Source organism: Peromyscus leucopus, chromosome 1, assembly GCF_004664715.2.
Source record: "Peromyscus leucopus breed LL Stock chromosome 1, UCI_PerLeu_2.1, whole genome shotgun sequence".
In the NCBI taxonomy this organism is placed as follows: Eukaryota; Metazoa; Chordata; class Mammalia; order Rodentia; family Cricetidae; genus Peromyscus; species Peromyscus leucopus.
In genome coordinates this window covers 138127732-138143807 of record NC_051063.1, presented here as the reverse complement: position 1 = coordinate 138143807, position 16076 = coordinate 138127732, and positions in this window count along the sequence as shown.

Below are 16076 nucleotides of genomic sequence, written 5' to 3'. Positions count from 1 at the left end.
CTGAGTCCTCATCCAGAATGAATATCATCTAAACTGTTGCTCAAAAGCCTGAAAGCTTAACCAGCTCTAGTTCTTGGCCTCGTGCCTTATATAACTTTCTGCTTTCTGCCATCACTTCCTGGAATTAAAGCCTCACTTCTTGGGATTATAGGTGTGAGTCACCATGCCTGGCTGTTTCCAGTGTGGCTTTAAACTCACAGAGACCTGGATGGATCTCTGCCTCCCAAGTGATAGGGTTAAAGGCATGTGTGCCACCATTTTCTGGCCTCTATATCTAGTGGTTGTTCTGTTCTCTGACCCCAGATAAGTTTATTAGTGTACACAATATTTTGGGGAACACAATACCACCACATTACTCTTTCAGCTTTCCCTAGTACACCTGACTTTATAATATATGTGGTTCCTCTGTTGAATGTCCCTTCCCCACCAACCCCTGCCATTACAACAGTGCTTCCCAGGCGTTTTCATTACTAATAGCATTTAAATCAAGGGGGAGCTTGGTTCTGCCTCAACTTGCTATGCCATGCTTTGTTGACTCCCATGGGAGGCCTCACCCTTTCTGAGGAGTGGATGGGCCGGGTAGCAAGAAGGTTGGAGGAGGGAATGGGAGGAGAGGAGGGAGGGGAAACTGTGGTTGGTATGTAAAATAAATAAAAATAAGAAGAAGAAGAAAGAAAGGAAGGAAGGAAGGAAGGAAGGAAGGAAGGAAGGAAGGAAGGAAGAAAGAAAGAAAGAAAGAAAGAAAGAAAGAAAGAAAGAAAGAAAGAAAGAAAGAAAGAAAGAAAGAAAGAAAGAAAGAAAGAAAGAAAGTCATCCTACTCCGACTAGTGTCATTCCGGGCCAGTTTCTTATCCTCCCATTTGCCAAAGGTAAGTATGGTATCAGAAAGCTGTAAGACAAAGTTGCTGATAAAGTCTCCAGGCTGGGTGCTGCGCCCACACTGTGCTGTGGAAGTTACATGGTTCCTTCTCCTCTGAAGACATGCTACATAGAGGACCCTAAGGCAACCGTAGCCCTGGACCCTAGGACAAACAAGGTTGCAATCACGCTGGTAAGGCCTTTGCCCAGTGGCTGGTCTGTCACTGACCACTGCCACCTGGCTCTACCAACATCCACCCCTGGGGATCTCCGCATGCCTTTTCTGCCTTGCCCTTCAGCAGAGGGGAAACCAAAGAAGCTCCCCATGAAACACACAAAACAAAGGCGAGCCAGTATTAAATGAAGCCAGGGTTCATGAGAGACAATGGGTTATTCCACTCCGGGAAAGTGAAATCCCGTGACCCTGCTCCTCCAGGCTGTCAGGCAAATGATCCAGTTCCCGGCACCTTTACTTCCTCATTGCCCACCTTCAGCAGAATCCTGGAGTGGACCAGGCTCTGCCAGGCAGCTCCTCTTGTGCAGGGATGTCAGCTGACAGGAAGGTCAGCAGTCAGCTTCAGGTGGCCAGCGGGTCCCAGCAGGGCTGTTCAGGAAGGCGCTCTGCTGTCATTCACAGCCCATAGGTTTAGCATGAGTCACAGTGAAGCATGGGTTCGATCACAGCGGAGAGATGGGAGGAAACGAGGCCTTGATTCTTATATCCCTGGCAGAACAGAGGTTATTAAAAAAAACAAAAACTAATTTCTGAGCAGCGAACCAGAAATTAGTTAATCTCTTCTGCTACTTGTATTTCCCTGATGTCTCCTCTGCAAAGGGAAGGGATTAGATTAGTGGGTCTCCAAAGCCCCTTTCTGTGTCAGGGTTCTGACTTCTACTTCCAAAACAGTCCTCCGCAAACATCTGCACCTCATAAACATCCTGCCGTACTAGAGACAGTGAAGCGAAATAGATTAGCTATTATTATAGAGAATAGATACTTGTCGTCTCCCGGTTGCCACTGAAGAGGAGAAGTAATGCTAAACATCAGTTGTTAAGATTCTTTTCACATAAAGTCAGATTACAGAGCCGCTTGCCAAGACTTGCGAAGACTCTGCTCAAAGGGTAGTTTTCCTAAATACACGGAACCAACCTCAGCATCTCAGAGAGCCTGGCTGAAATTGCACAAGAGATTCAGACGAAGGACTTTGAAGAGCTTGGGGTCTGCACATGACCCCTCCTGGTCCCTTTCTGATTAAAAAAAAAAATGCCTTTTCCTCATCTTAAAATGCAAGTGAGCTTCAGGAAGGACTTCAAACTAAGGGGCAGCAAGAGCAGCAGGTATCTCAGAAGACTGAAAAGTCCCAGAAACTGCTATTTGCCTCCGAATAGAGCCAGAAGTCAAGGGGCCCAGACTGGATCAGATAAAACTAGGGGGCAAAGGAAAGGAAGAAAGGTTTAAATAGGGAATGCCCATACTTCAACAGAAGTTGAGCAAAGACTTCAATGTAAGTTGGGCAAATATTTCAACGTAAGTTGGGCAGAGATGTGTGCATGTGTCTATTACATGGACCAAATATGGCGTCCACAATAGCCAACCAGCTGTGCATCTTAGGAAAGAGTCTACCCTCAAAGGTTTCCTGTCTGGGGTGAGCCAGCTTCAGCCAGAAGAGGCTGTACTGGGTCACAGAGACCAGATGGTAGGAGATTATTTTAAGTGGCTATTCAGAAAATATGTTGTGTGGATTATAGAGCTGAAGTGGGGCAGCCCTATCCACACGCAAGACACATAAGACAAGCATGCCTAGACCGTGAATGTGAGGCTAAAATGGGACTGATATATTCAATAATGTCCGTGTGTCCTTAGCTCTCCTCACCGACCTCCCAGCCAGTCCCAGATAGGCCAGAGACTGCTCCTGTGAAGGAGCAGGGAACAGTCAAAGCCCACAGCTGCCCTCTCCTCCCTTGTCCACTGCTGGTCCTCAGGCTGAGGTGAGCCAGAAGTGGGAAGTGTGAGGAATGCTAGAGCTGGTTACCATGGCATTCCATCCTGATAAATTCATCAGAACTTGGAAAAAATGTGTCCTAGCTGGGGTTCTCCAGAGGAACAGAACCAACAGAATGAATACGCATTTAAAAGAGGTTTCTTAGATTGCCTTACACAGGTCAGTCTACACAATGGCGATTCCCACACTGGAGAGAGGCTGAGAACCTGGCGACTGCTCAGTCAGTCCAGGAGACTGGGTGCCTCGGCAATCTGAAACTGGCGCTGAAAACATGGAGTATTCCTGGAGAGCCACCGGTCTTCAGCCTATATTGAAATTTCAAAGAGGCTGACGTGGGCAGTAAAGGGATGTAGCCGCGGCGGCGGCAGCAGGGGAGATGAACTCACCTGCAAGACACAAGGCCATGAGCAAAACAGTAGAGCTCTCCTTTCCCTTGGACGTCCCTTTACCTGGGCTGCCACCTGAAAGGCCCACCCACTTACCATGGATCTTCCCACTTGAAGTAACCTGATCAAGAAGACCCCTCACTGGTGCCCGCAGCAGCTCATCTCTTAGGTTGATCCCAGACCCAATCAAGTTGACACACAAGATCAGATTAACCAATCACAATATCTTAAGTTAAAACGAGCTTGCTGGGCTGGGATAGGTTTGTGTCAGTGAAACACCCAGCTAGAACGCACCAAGTCCTCGGTTTGATCCTCAGTGCCGCATAAACCAGGCTTGGAAACACATGCCAGTAATCTGAGCACTTGGCGATTAGAAGAAGCAAGGAGGATCAGAAGTTCAAGGTTGGCTGGCTTTGAGGCTGGCCTGGGCTCCATGAGAACCTATGTTCTTGCTAGCCCTCACCTGCAGATGTCAGAGCTTAGCTGAGCATTTGTTTCTACTCTTGACTGGAAGCTTTGGCCCCCTGACAGAGTAGAGCGTCATGAGAGCCGGCCCAAGAAAAGGTCAAACCTCAAAATTCTAAGTACATTTCCTCTCAATTTGACACTATACTTAAGCTGGGAAGGCTCAAGTCAGTGGTGGTATACATTTTACTACGAACTTTTCAAACATTCAAAACTGAAAAATTTCCCAAAGAGCATCAGTGTCTTCACCAACTAGATCCTTGAATTATGGCATACCTGTCTGTGTCTCCACGTCTCCATCCACTGGTTGATTATGTTCATTTTATAAAGCATTTCAAAGTGCATTGCAGAGATCAGTTTAGGCCCCTTTCTATATTTTGTAGTATGTGTTATCTAGAGTTAGGTACAGGTTTTTCCTTTTGGTTTAAAATTTACAGACATAAAATGCAAACTCTTATGTGTTTATTTGCTGAGTTTAAACACCTTCAGATACACGAACTCAAACTCTATCATACTATATCTATGTAAAAATCTTTAACATAAACTAGGTTCATCAATTTTAGAATTCCAGAGAAGTGAAGTTATCTAACCATTATTCTTCAGTTTAAATCTTACTTCAGTCAGCAAAATACTGATTGATATTTATTCATGTGGTTGCTCTTATCAATAATTCTTTCATTTTTATTCCAGAAGAGTATTATATCTTATGAGTCACTATAGCCAGGGTTTGTGATTTGAGGACTGTTTGCAGTTTGGGGTTATTATGAAGAAAGCTGTTACGTTCTTCTACAACTATTTCATTAGCAAGAAGTGACCACCTACCATTCAAATTATCATATTCATAGGCTAAACATATGTTAATTTTATTATTTAAAGTTTCTTCAGGAAATTTTCAAAGTGACTAGACTGCTTAATACTTCTACCAGAAATATTAGTTCCATATTCTGGCCAATATTTAATGTTTAGTCTTTCCAAACTAAATTGCACTATCCTTTTATGATTTAACTAGCATTTCCTAATGACTGATGACATTGTCCCTGTGTGTATCACTTTTGGGAAGTGACTTCCCAGATTATTGTTCTCCTCCTGGAAGGTATTTTATATTTTCCATGGAAGACTTAAAAATTACTTGTATGTTGTGGAAACTAGTCCCTTTTGAAAAGGAATTTTGAAATATTCTTTCCTACTCTTTGGCCTTCATATTGAGGGTTTTTTGTTTTTTTGTTTTGTTTTATTTGAGTTGTTTTTTGTTTTTTGTGGGTTTTTTTTTTTTTTTTTTTTGGTTTTGGGTTTTGTTTTGTTTTGTTTGTTTTTTTTTGTTGTTGTTGTTTTTTGTTTTTCGAGACAGGGTTTCTCTGTGTAGCTTTGGTGCCTGTCCTAGATCTCGCTCTGTAGACTAGGCTGGCCTCGAACTCACAAAGATCCACCTGGCTCTGTCTCCTGACTGCTGGGATTAAAGGCGTGTGCCATCATCGCCCGGCTGAGTTTATTTTTTAAGATTTCTTTATTTTTATGCATTTGAGTGCTTTGCCTAAGTGTGTGTTTGAGTCCACGGAGACCGGAGAGAACACCAGATCCCCTGGAACTGGATTATTAACAGATGGTTGTGAGCCACCATTTGGATGCTGGAAACTGAATCCAGTTATCGAAAGAGCAGCCTGTGCTCTTCACCACTGGGACATCTCTTCGGTCCGCATACTGAGTGCCTGAACATGTCCTTTATTTCATAGACATTTTTAACTTTTAAAATTATTTCCTGCTGTAACTATGTCTGTTTTTGTAAACTGTGGTTTTTATCCTTTGATTATTCTTTGACAATTTTATACATGTATACACTGATCATACCCACCCTCGACTCGCCCCTTAAACTCCCTCCAGACACATCCCAACATGCTTCCCTCCCAACTTTATTTTCACGTCCTTCCCATGTTTTTGTTATTGTTGTTTTTGATAACCACTGAGTCCAGTTAGTTGTCTTACAGAGTATTGGCTGATTCTGTTAGATTTTTCTTGTGCAGGTCTTTTGTAGGAAACCATAACTGCAGGGAGTCATGTGCATGATTTCCATGTTACAGCTAAAAGATGCCTTACAATTATCTTCCCTATCCTCTGGCCTTTGCACTTTCTTTCTGCCCCCTCTTCCACAAGCATTGAAGGGGGTTGTATAGATGGTCCATTTGGGGATGAGCAATCACAGCCACTTACTCTCAGCACTTTGGCCAGTTGTGTGTCTCTGCATCTCTGCATTGACTGCTGCCCATTGCAAAAAGGAGCTTCTCTGACTAAGGTTGAGAAGAGCACTGGTCTAAAGGCATAACTCTAACTATAAACATAAACTATCAGACACTTTGACAGTACGTTCATTTAGTAAAACAGTGGTAGTAGGTTCTTCCCTCAAGCCTCTGATACCCTAAGCCATGAGCTTTGGACCAACTTTACAGTACCAGGAATCATTTCCTTCCCATGAAGCAGGCATTAAACCCAATCAGAAAGTGCGTTATTATCTCCATAATCTTTATTCTCTAATTCACTAGTGTGCATATGTTGCCTGGCAAGCCAATATTACAGCATTCAGAGTTCACCAGTGGGTAAGACTATGGATGACTTCTCTTCCCCAGAAGTCTACATAGAATTAGCATCACTATGACAGCTGTCCAGTCAGGAGAGAATTTTCAGGTCTGTTACAGCTTCATTTCTCTATTCCCTGCAACCAGTATGGTGTGTCTTCATCGACAGACTCTCGCCATCTACTTATGGTGTGCAATCAAGACCAATGGCAATATTCTCTCTTGCTTGCAGGGAGGGATTTAAGAATCTCCATGACCAAAAATGTCTAATGAGGTAATACTGAGATTTTCATTTAATAGCCCATGTCTTCTCGGTGAAGCATTGTCCACTCACACAGGGTACCTATTTTCAAACTCCCTCCTTCGAAAAAAAATTACATTTATTAACTACCTTGCATAGTTCCATAGGTGTTCTTCATATATCCTTAGTTTTCATCAAACCCGTCCCCATCTCCTCCTCTCCCCATCCACACTGTCTCACCCCACTTTAATGTCATTGATGTTCTACTATCTTTTCACCCATTAAGGTCTGACCCTTCCCCCTCTCTAAGTTTTATTTTTAAAGTATTTTTTAAACCTTGGATGAACATTTAAGCCATCGATTTGAGATCTTACTCTTTTGTTAATATAAGCTTATAAAGCCATGAGCTCCCTCTAAGTACTGCTATAACTATACTCCAAAATTGTCGGTGTGCTGTGTTTTTGTTTTTGTTAAAATAAAAAATATTTTCTATTTTTACTTGTGGCATATGGAGCACAGTTAATTTCCACATGTTTAGGACCTTCCAAAATATTTTTGAATTCCAGTTTTGGCTCTGTTGTGTCATGGAACATACACTGTACAATTTCAATTTTATTTAACTTAAGAGTCTATTTAGGAACCTAAGGTTCTTGTGTAATTGCTAGATGTCTCTCTTAATAATATAAAAACAGATTCAAGATGGTTTCTCATACATGTATCAGGCTTGTTTAATAGAAGTAGCTTGATTTTGTTGTTGGAACTCAGTTGGGTCTTGAAGACTCTGAGAAAGTCTAATGGAAATCACCCAAAAAATAGTTCTCAGAACAAAATGAATAGTATTCACCATTAAAAAAAAAGTCTATTTAGTTTATGTATTTACTGATTTTTCTACCTGCAAGTGATAACCAAAAATTCACCTGTTGACTACCTTGTATGTACTTTATGTACTTCCTTCAGATTGAAACATATCCAGCAAGAAAGCTACTTATATTTCAGCAATAAAATGAAATATCTATATTTAAGGCAAACACAAGACACAAAAAAGATTTTTATAGATATAAGAATACTATATAATACAATGTTACAGTTTTTATATTGATCTAAAAAATCTTTATTTTAAAGGTCTCAACATTTTAACATAAAACAGGCATTTTCAACAAATGGTGCTGGTTTAACATGGATGTCAGCATGTAGAATATTGTAAATAGATCCATATCTATCTTCATGCAAGAAACTCAAGTGGATCCAAGTGGATCAAAGGCCTCAACATAAATCCAATTACACTGAACCTCATAAAAAAGAAAGAGGGAAATAGCTTTGAATGCATTGGTATGGGAAACAACTTCCTGAATAGAACACCAATAGCACAGACACTAAGGTCAATAATTAAAAAATGGGACCTCATGGAACTGAAAAACTTCTGTAAGGCAAAGGACACTGTCAATAAGACAAAACTGCAGCCTAGAGAAAAGGTCTTCACCACCCCACATCTGACAGAAGGCTGATTTCCAAAACATATAAATAACTCACTCTATATAAAACTATAAGTGTTCTACTTAAAGACTCTAGCAATTCCAGAGTTGTGTTTTTTTTTTCTTTTCAGAAATAACGGGAAATAGTCGTTTCCAATTCCTTCCCATAATACAGGCTGATTGTCACCCCTAGAGAAACTGGATGTTGCAGTGTCTGTGGTGATCTCTATAGTGACTAGTGCTCTCATTCATAGAGTATAAACAGTGGGCCACGTATCACTAGGTAGTGAAAAGATTTATTTTTCCACTGCTTTTAATCTCCTCTTTGAATAAAACTATCCAGGACAACATTAGTGGCTGTAGGAGGAAAGAAGTAGAGTCATCAACAACCTGAGTTCCTTACTATGGCTCAGAGCTTCCACCTGCAAGTCAAGAACACCTAAACTGAATAGACACATGAGTGAGAAATGAGCTTGTGTTCTGTTATACCATCAGCCTGCTTTTAGTCACCCCGACATCTAGCTTTTTCTCTGATTAACTCAAAGAACTATCAGGAGCCAAACTCCAAGAGAAAACTAACCTTCCCTCCTCTCAGATGCCATCAACTGTCCAAAACTCCTCATTTAGGGATAAAGACTTCCCATTCCATGTTAGAATACTGACTGGGGTGATCTTGTACAGATCTTGTACAGGCAATCACAACTTCAGTGAGTTCATGGGTGCAACCATCCTGCCATGTCCAGAAGGAACTGTTTCTGTTCAAGTCTCCCTTGGCCTCTGCTCCTACAATATGTCTGACCCCTCTTCCCTGAAGGCCCCTGAGCCTTGAGAAAAGAATGTGATATAGATGTCCCATTTGGGACTGGCACTAACACTTCCCACTTTGACCAGTTCAGTTTCTACACTAGCCACCATCCACTGCACATAGAAACTTCTCTAATGAGGTCTGAGAGCCGCACGAATCTATGTGCAGGGAGAAAATTGTAAAGAGTAGATTGACTCTGTGCCTGTTTAACATTGGTTCACTCCTGGAGCTATGAGCTTGGGGTGGGGCATGGGTTCCTGGCCAGTTTATAGCAGCCACCATGTGTTTGCTACTGTGGAAGGAGCCTTATATCCAATATTAATTAGTTACCCCCATATCATTCATGCCACTGCTGCACCCACGGGCATATCTTGATGACAATCACTATTGGAGTTTACAGGGTTCACAGCTGGGTGAGACTGTTGGTGACCTCCTGCCCCAGCAACCTCCAGAGCCCCTTCCTCTACTATGAAAGCTACCCAAAGGGAGGAAGTTTCCTGATAAGTACTAACTTCCTTTCTCCATGTCATGTGACCAATGTGTGCGGTGTCCTCAGCAATAGGGTCTTACCATCAAGTTCTAATTGGCTGGGACACCTCTCATTAACAACTCAAGGGAGGTATCTCACATCTGGCACTGGGATTTTTATTTGGTCACCTATTGTTCTGAATTCTCACATACTTTTTTCTTTTGTGTCAAAAAAACCAACTCAATGGGCCAGTGGGATAGTTCAGCAGGTAAAGGCATTGGCTACGCAAACTGAAAACCTGAGTTACATCCTCTGATCCCACAATGAAAGAATAGAAATGACCCCTTAAAGTTATCCTTTGACCTCAGGACAACACTGTGGCACACATACCTACTTTCATACACACACAACTAATGAAAGTCTTCAAGTGACAGCCTTAAAGGCTTTCTGCCAGAGTCTAAAGGAGGCTTTACAAGCAGCAGAGAGAAACCACATCTGAGGGCTGCAAATCAACAATTAGACATGGTAGTTCTTTCTCCTTGAATATCTGAAAATGTTTCAAATCAAACATACTTGTGTCTGGAAACTAGCACTGGCCAAATGCCTGCCAATAAAGATAATGCAGGAGGGCACACTCTGAGTTTATGTTGGAAAAAGAAGCAAAGACCTGGTTGTGGGAAAGAGGTATTTTTGACTGCGTGACTGTTTTCACACATAGCTAGGGCAAGTTATCAATATATCCCAGATGCATAGGGAAAACTGTGCCCAATAAATGATCAATCACACTGCTAAAAGCTTTTTAGGAAATGTATCCCAAGGTTGTGACAGATGGGAAAAGGCTATAGCAAGAATCTACAGCAAGAAAACAGCCAATTCATTCAAAAGGCGGTAATTCCAAAATGCCTTGTGCGATGGTTTCCTCCAGCAAAATCCTTAATTCTAATGAGCTGACCTTATCAAATGATGGCTGAATAATTACTGCATGTTCCTGTAGCCTGTAATAGCTCATGATAATGGCTCCTTACATGCAACAATAAGTAAATAGTAAATACATAACAGGAATCTTTCAATTTACCACCCATTTCCTCTCAGAAACACACATCTTTGTATTTCAGCATCTTCAGCTTATGTCACAATAGTCAATTGAAGACCAGGTAGTCGCTGGGTTATGTTAAATGTGTTCATAGTCCAAACAGCAAAACGTTGGTCACATCCTCGTTGCTTTTTGATTGAAACTCTGTCTTTCAATCATGTGATTCACTGAAGTACTGAATCTAAGGAAAACTTGTTTTAAATAACAAATAGAAGCACTTCACATAAAGGATTTTTTTTTTTTTGGTTTTTCAAGACAGAGTTTAATCATTTGTGTTTTGAATTACACATCCTGAAAGCAAGACCCTCATCCAAATATAGGTGCCAGTGAGTAACATTAGTTGTAGAGTCATATTTTGAAGGACACAGCATATGACCTATGCTGATGAACTCCACATGTACTTCAAAGGGATGTGATGTGTATTCTGTGGTTATTGGGTATATTATTGAGTATACCTTTCTACTGGATAGTTTGAAGTAATTGATAATACTGTTCAGATTAACTGTACCACTACTAATATTTTGGTTCGTTCATCTAAGACTTCCATATTAAAATCACTAGAACAATTATAATTATCTGTTAGTCCCTGTATGCACACTTCTTCAAGGTGTAGATCTGTTATCCGGTACTTAGAATTCTTTCTTCTGTCTTCCTGATGAGATGATGCTTCCATTGTTATGAATCTTCTCTTTTTATATCTGGCTCACTGGCTTGTGGATTTTATCTGAAAGGAACGCAGATACTCCAGACTCATACCCTGCTTTTCACAGTGTTATCTTCTTTCAATGTCAAAAAAAACTATATTTTCTATTTATTTTTGTTCTATGTAAAGCGAATCTCTTAATACCGCCTATACTTGGATATCAAGGGTTTAAACACCGATTCTTGCAATCTCTGAATTTCTAACTGAATTATGCAATTCGTCAATGCTTAATATGAAATGTTAAGATGTTCTGATAATTGATTTATATAATTGAATTTTTCTACCACTTTATTATTTTTAATAATGATTTAATTTGCTATATATTCCCTCTTGCTTTTGCTGTCCCTGCTCCTTTTATCTTAATATCCTTTGAATTATTTAAATATTTTAGACAATTCTATTTTAAAAGCATCCACTGGAGTTTAGTTATCCTTTCTTTCATGATTTACCATTGATTGTTCTGTATATTAAAATAGCCAAGCAAAAATAAAAATTTAGTTTGGATAGGCATTTTTAATTAAGCTGAACAAGATTTTTAAACACTTGAAACCACCCAGAGAAAACATGGAATGGCAAAGCTATTATTTAATGGGTAGATAATGAGAAAATCACAGAGAAATTTTGAAAGGGAAGAAATACAGCATGTCTAATTGCTCTCCGCTACACCCAGCACATCCAATCAAAATTTGTACTGTGTCTGTCCCTACTTCTTTTCGATTATTTCAATTGGCATGATTATTACTAAATTAAAACAATAATAATAAGAGTGGGAGGAAGCTGGTGGTGAGAAAACAAGCACTAGGAGCTGGCTCTGTACCTCAGTTTACCATTTGAGAAATACAAACAACATGACAGATGGCCACACAGAAAAACTATGAATCTTTGCTTCTGTGTTTCTTGCTACACTGTGGATAAGCTCCACCTGTGGTAATTTATTAGATGTAGTTGATAACAGTGTCAGCTCCTGTCCAAAGACTGATATGAGTGGAAATGTCTCATCTCTTTCTAAATCTGTTTTCTAGATGCTGAAGTAGGGAGAAAGGGAAGAGTTACTGGGGTGTAACAACATGAATATTAGAAAAACATTCCCCTGATGAAAAGAAGTCTTGGGTCAATAAGTGATTACATGATTCCATTTCTGTACAGATTTAAAAAAATCTATGCCAGAAAAAAATTATCCAAAAGTGTGGGATCCAGGACTGACTGTGACTTTCTAGTCCCTAGGACAGTTCAAACTCTACGCTCTGGACTTTATGTATATGATCTCATTAGTCCTCAGAACTACCCTATCTGGTAATTGTAATAAACTGTCCCATTCTCTCTGGAACCTCATGCTAAGGGAATCTAAACGCTGAGTCCTACACCCATGTAGAAGTCACTGATTCCTAAGGAGCTTTAAAACTTGTGAAAGAAATAACACTGTAAGCATTCACTCCTCCAGCAACTCTCACACCAATGTCCAAAGGCATTTTCAAGGATGTTTTCCCTAACATTGTTTGATATAATATAATATAATAGATAACTAAAGACATTTTAATTGCCCATAATTGGAAAAGTTGGTTACAATTTGTCCATATTCTAGAACACCCAGCTGATGTCGACAGATAACATCATGTAAAAATAATAATAATAACATGTAACTTTTGCTCACAATCAAAGGAAAGGGAAAGCCATGCTTAGGAACATCCTGTGCATTTGCCATAAACACAAACAAAAAAGGGAAAATTACAACTTAAATATAGTCATTTATTTGGGGAGGAGGAAAAGAAGGAAGTTTTGTACTTTTTTTATTGTATGTCTCGAAAACATAAAGTGGACAGCCACCTGGGGAACACCACTGGAGTTGACTTACGGCTTCTACATGAATATGCACACATGTATATACACACCCATGCACACAGATTCACACACATGAACACACACATATATACAAAAAAAAAACCACAAAAGTGACAAAAAGTATAGTCTAGCATTACAAAAAAGGAAAAGCTTGAAAAGTGTGTGTGTATGTTTTGTGTGTGGAGTTCATGCATAGGAATATGTGTGTGTACACACCCATGTGTACATACACACAAGTCATCATGGGACATCAGGTGTCTCCCTCCATTGCTTCCTGTTGAATTACCTTGACACAGGGTCTCCCACTAAAGCAGCTGCTGTCATGTCAGCTAGGCCAGCTGACCAGTGAGCTCTCGGGAACTGCCGATGGCTGCCTCCTAATTCTAGGTTACAGGCATGCACAGCCAGGCCTAGCTTTTACACAGCTTCTGGGGATTTGAACTCAGATCCTCAAGCTTGGAGTGTTCTTACCTACTGAGTCATTTGTGCAGGCCTCAATAAAAATCTGTGTGTGTGTGTGTGTGTGTGTGTGTGTGTGTGTGTGTGTGTGTTCACACACAAGTGAAGATGTGTCAAACAAACACATTTTTCAGTTTTGCTCCTAGGGATACAAAGTTCTGCTACTACTTTAAACAATTTATCAGTTCTTAGGAAAAGCAGTAAGAGTGCCTCTTCTCAAGTGGCCTGTTTGTCTTTGATGTCTCTTCCCATGGTTTCAGTTTTCTTCAGTTACCTGTGATCCAAAAATATTAACTGGAAGACTCCAGAAATAACTAATTCATAACTTTCAAATGATCCTTATTCTATTAGGTCATCATAAACATTATTTTATTATTACATAGTATTGTTGTAAATTAAATTTTAGAGGTTTGGAGAGATGGCTCAGTGCATATTGCTTTTCCTGAGAAGCATGGACCTGATTTTGGTTCCTAGCACCCATTTCAGGTGGCTCACAGCTGCCTGGAACTCCAATCCCAGAGGTTCAAAGCAATGTTTCTTCTAATTACACTTTGGGTCATCTCTGCATGGAAGAATTTCATTCAGCAAAGGAATTCTATAGACTAGAGCTAAGGAGTTAAATATGAATAAACCCTGGAAAGAAAAACCTAGACTAGGGAAATTCAGTTGTGATATTTTATTTTGCCAAAAAGAAGAAAGAGGAAGAGGGAGGAGACTGATGGAGGGAGAGGAAAGGAGGAGAAGGAAGGGAGGGGAGGAAGAAATAAGTAACAGAAAGAGACTATGAATCATGTGTTAAAAAAAGCATTTAAATTTTCAGTGATAAGTACATGGATGATTGTTACACTATTTTCTTTTCTACATGTTTAAAGTATTTAATAATAATGACAGAATATTTTGAAAAATAAATAAATATTTAGTCTATCTGATAAGGTTATAAATTACATTAATTTTTCTTTTTATGTTTTCCTATATGTTACAAAATAGCTTTATATTAAATATATGTTTACAAAAATAATTATTTTAATGTGCTTGCTTTGGCAGCACATATACAAAAATAATTATTTTAGAATTAATACATTTTTCACAGCATATGATAAAATTATGTAAACTAAAAACACAGCAAAAAAAAAAAACCTAGAACAGACCAAGATATTAACAGTTGTTGACATTTGGAGTTGAGCTTATGGATGACATTTTTCTTATATTTCTACTTAAATACCAATTATTCTATATTGGGAAAATGAAAAATTTGTTGTAGTTGGGTCAAATGAAAGCTTAGAAAGTCATTTCTTCAACATTATAAAATTTTTATATCCTAATAACAAATTATGTTTTTAGAATCTGTATCTCAAGGAAAAGTTATCATCTAGTCATCAGAATATTCCGTTAAGTCGCACATGCTGTTCCCTAAATACTTTCTGTGGGTGAAGGTTAGCAAGAAAGGAACAAAGAGGTCATAACCAGCCTCATGGCCTGAAATGTTTCCACTGAGAGGTGAGCATCAGAGTCGTTCAGACAATACAGCATGTTTTATAAAATGTTCAGGAACTCTCCCGGGAAGCCCTTAAAGGGATACATTCCCACATTACTTCTGATAGATGTTCCAATTAAAGCTTCAACATTACTCCCCTGGGATCACTGGATCTGAAGGATGGAAGATGTGGTTCCAGACGACTGACGCCCACCCATCCACAAGATTCTCATGGGGGGAAGCATGACCAGCCCACTGACTGGAACCTGTAATGTGAAATAATAGCCCTGGGCTTACAATCCTAAAGCTCTCCAAAGCTCTGACAATCTATATTCCTAGGTGGACCAGTGTCTTCACAACATCATTTTCTGGAGAGAAAAAAATAAAGCATTTAAGGAAACTTTATACTTGCCTCGTTTTCACTCCAGCCTCATTCAGCACATCCAAAGTCAAGGAGCTGCATGGGGTCATCTCCAATGTGTGCTGGATGACTCTTTATAAAGCATGTATGTGTGTGCCAAACATCTTACGAAACATGAGGAGCAATAACTCCAACAGGAAAAGCAGAGACTATTGCTCTAAATGGTAGCAGAGACAAAATGAGACAGAAAGTGTTTAAGAGATTTGCCAAGGTCACTCTTATGATAGGTAAGTCAGGGCAGCCCTAGACAGGCTGGGGAAATGTCAGCAAGAAGGTTCATGGGCAGAAAAGAAAATGAAATGATAAACTTTACATTGTAGTCTTGAGCAGCCCTTTGTACTTCTCTTTGGGTAAGATAATCAGGCCCTACAAACACATCTCACCTGTTACGTTGCCCTACAGCATTAAAGGCTCAGACTTGCACATGAAGTATGTGCAAGGAAGGAAATACTTATGACCCTTAAGCTAGAAATTCAATGACCTTGAATGCTCTCTATCATGTTTCTTAGTAGCCACGTAAGGGTTGAGGATATCACTCAATCAATCACGGAGCACCTGAGAGCACATGCAGTAGGCAACAGGGTTCAATACTCAGTACCAAAAATTTAACCAACCAAACAACAACAGAGAAAAATTGTACGGCATTCAAGTGTTTCTCTGCCCCTAAGATGTTGCAGCTCTCTGTTTGGTTAATTATCCCTAACTGAAAACTTGTATGTATACTCAGAGATACTTGTAATCCAGCAATTAAATGCCCCCTTTGCTAATGACACGATTTTTTCAGTCTGTTCATATCAGAAGTTCCTCAGAAATTATTCACT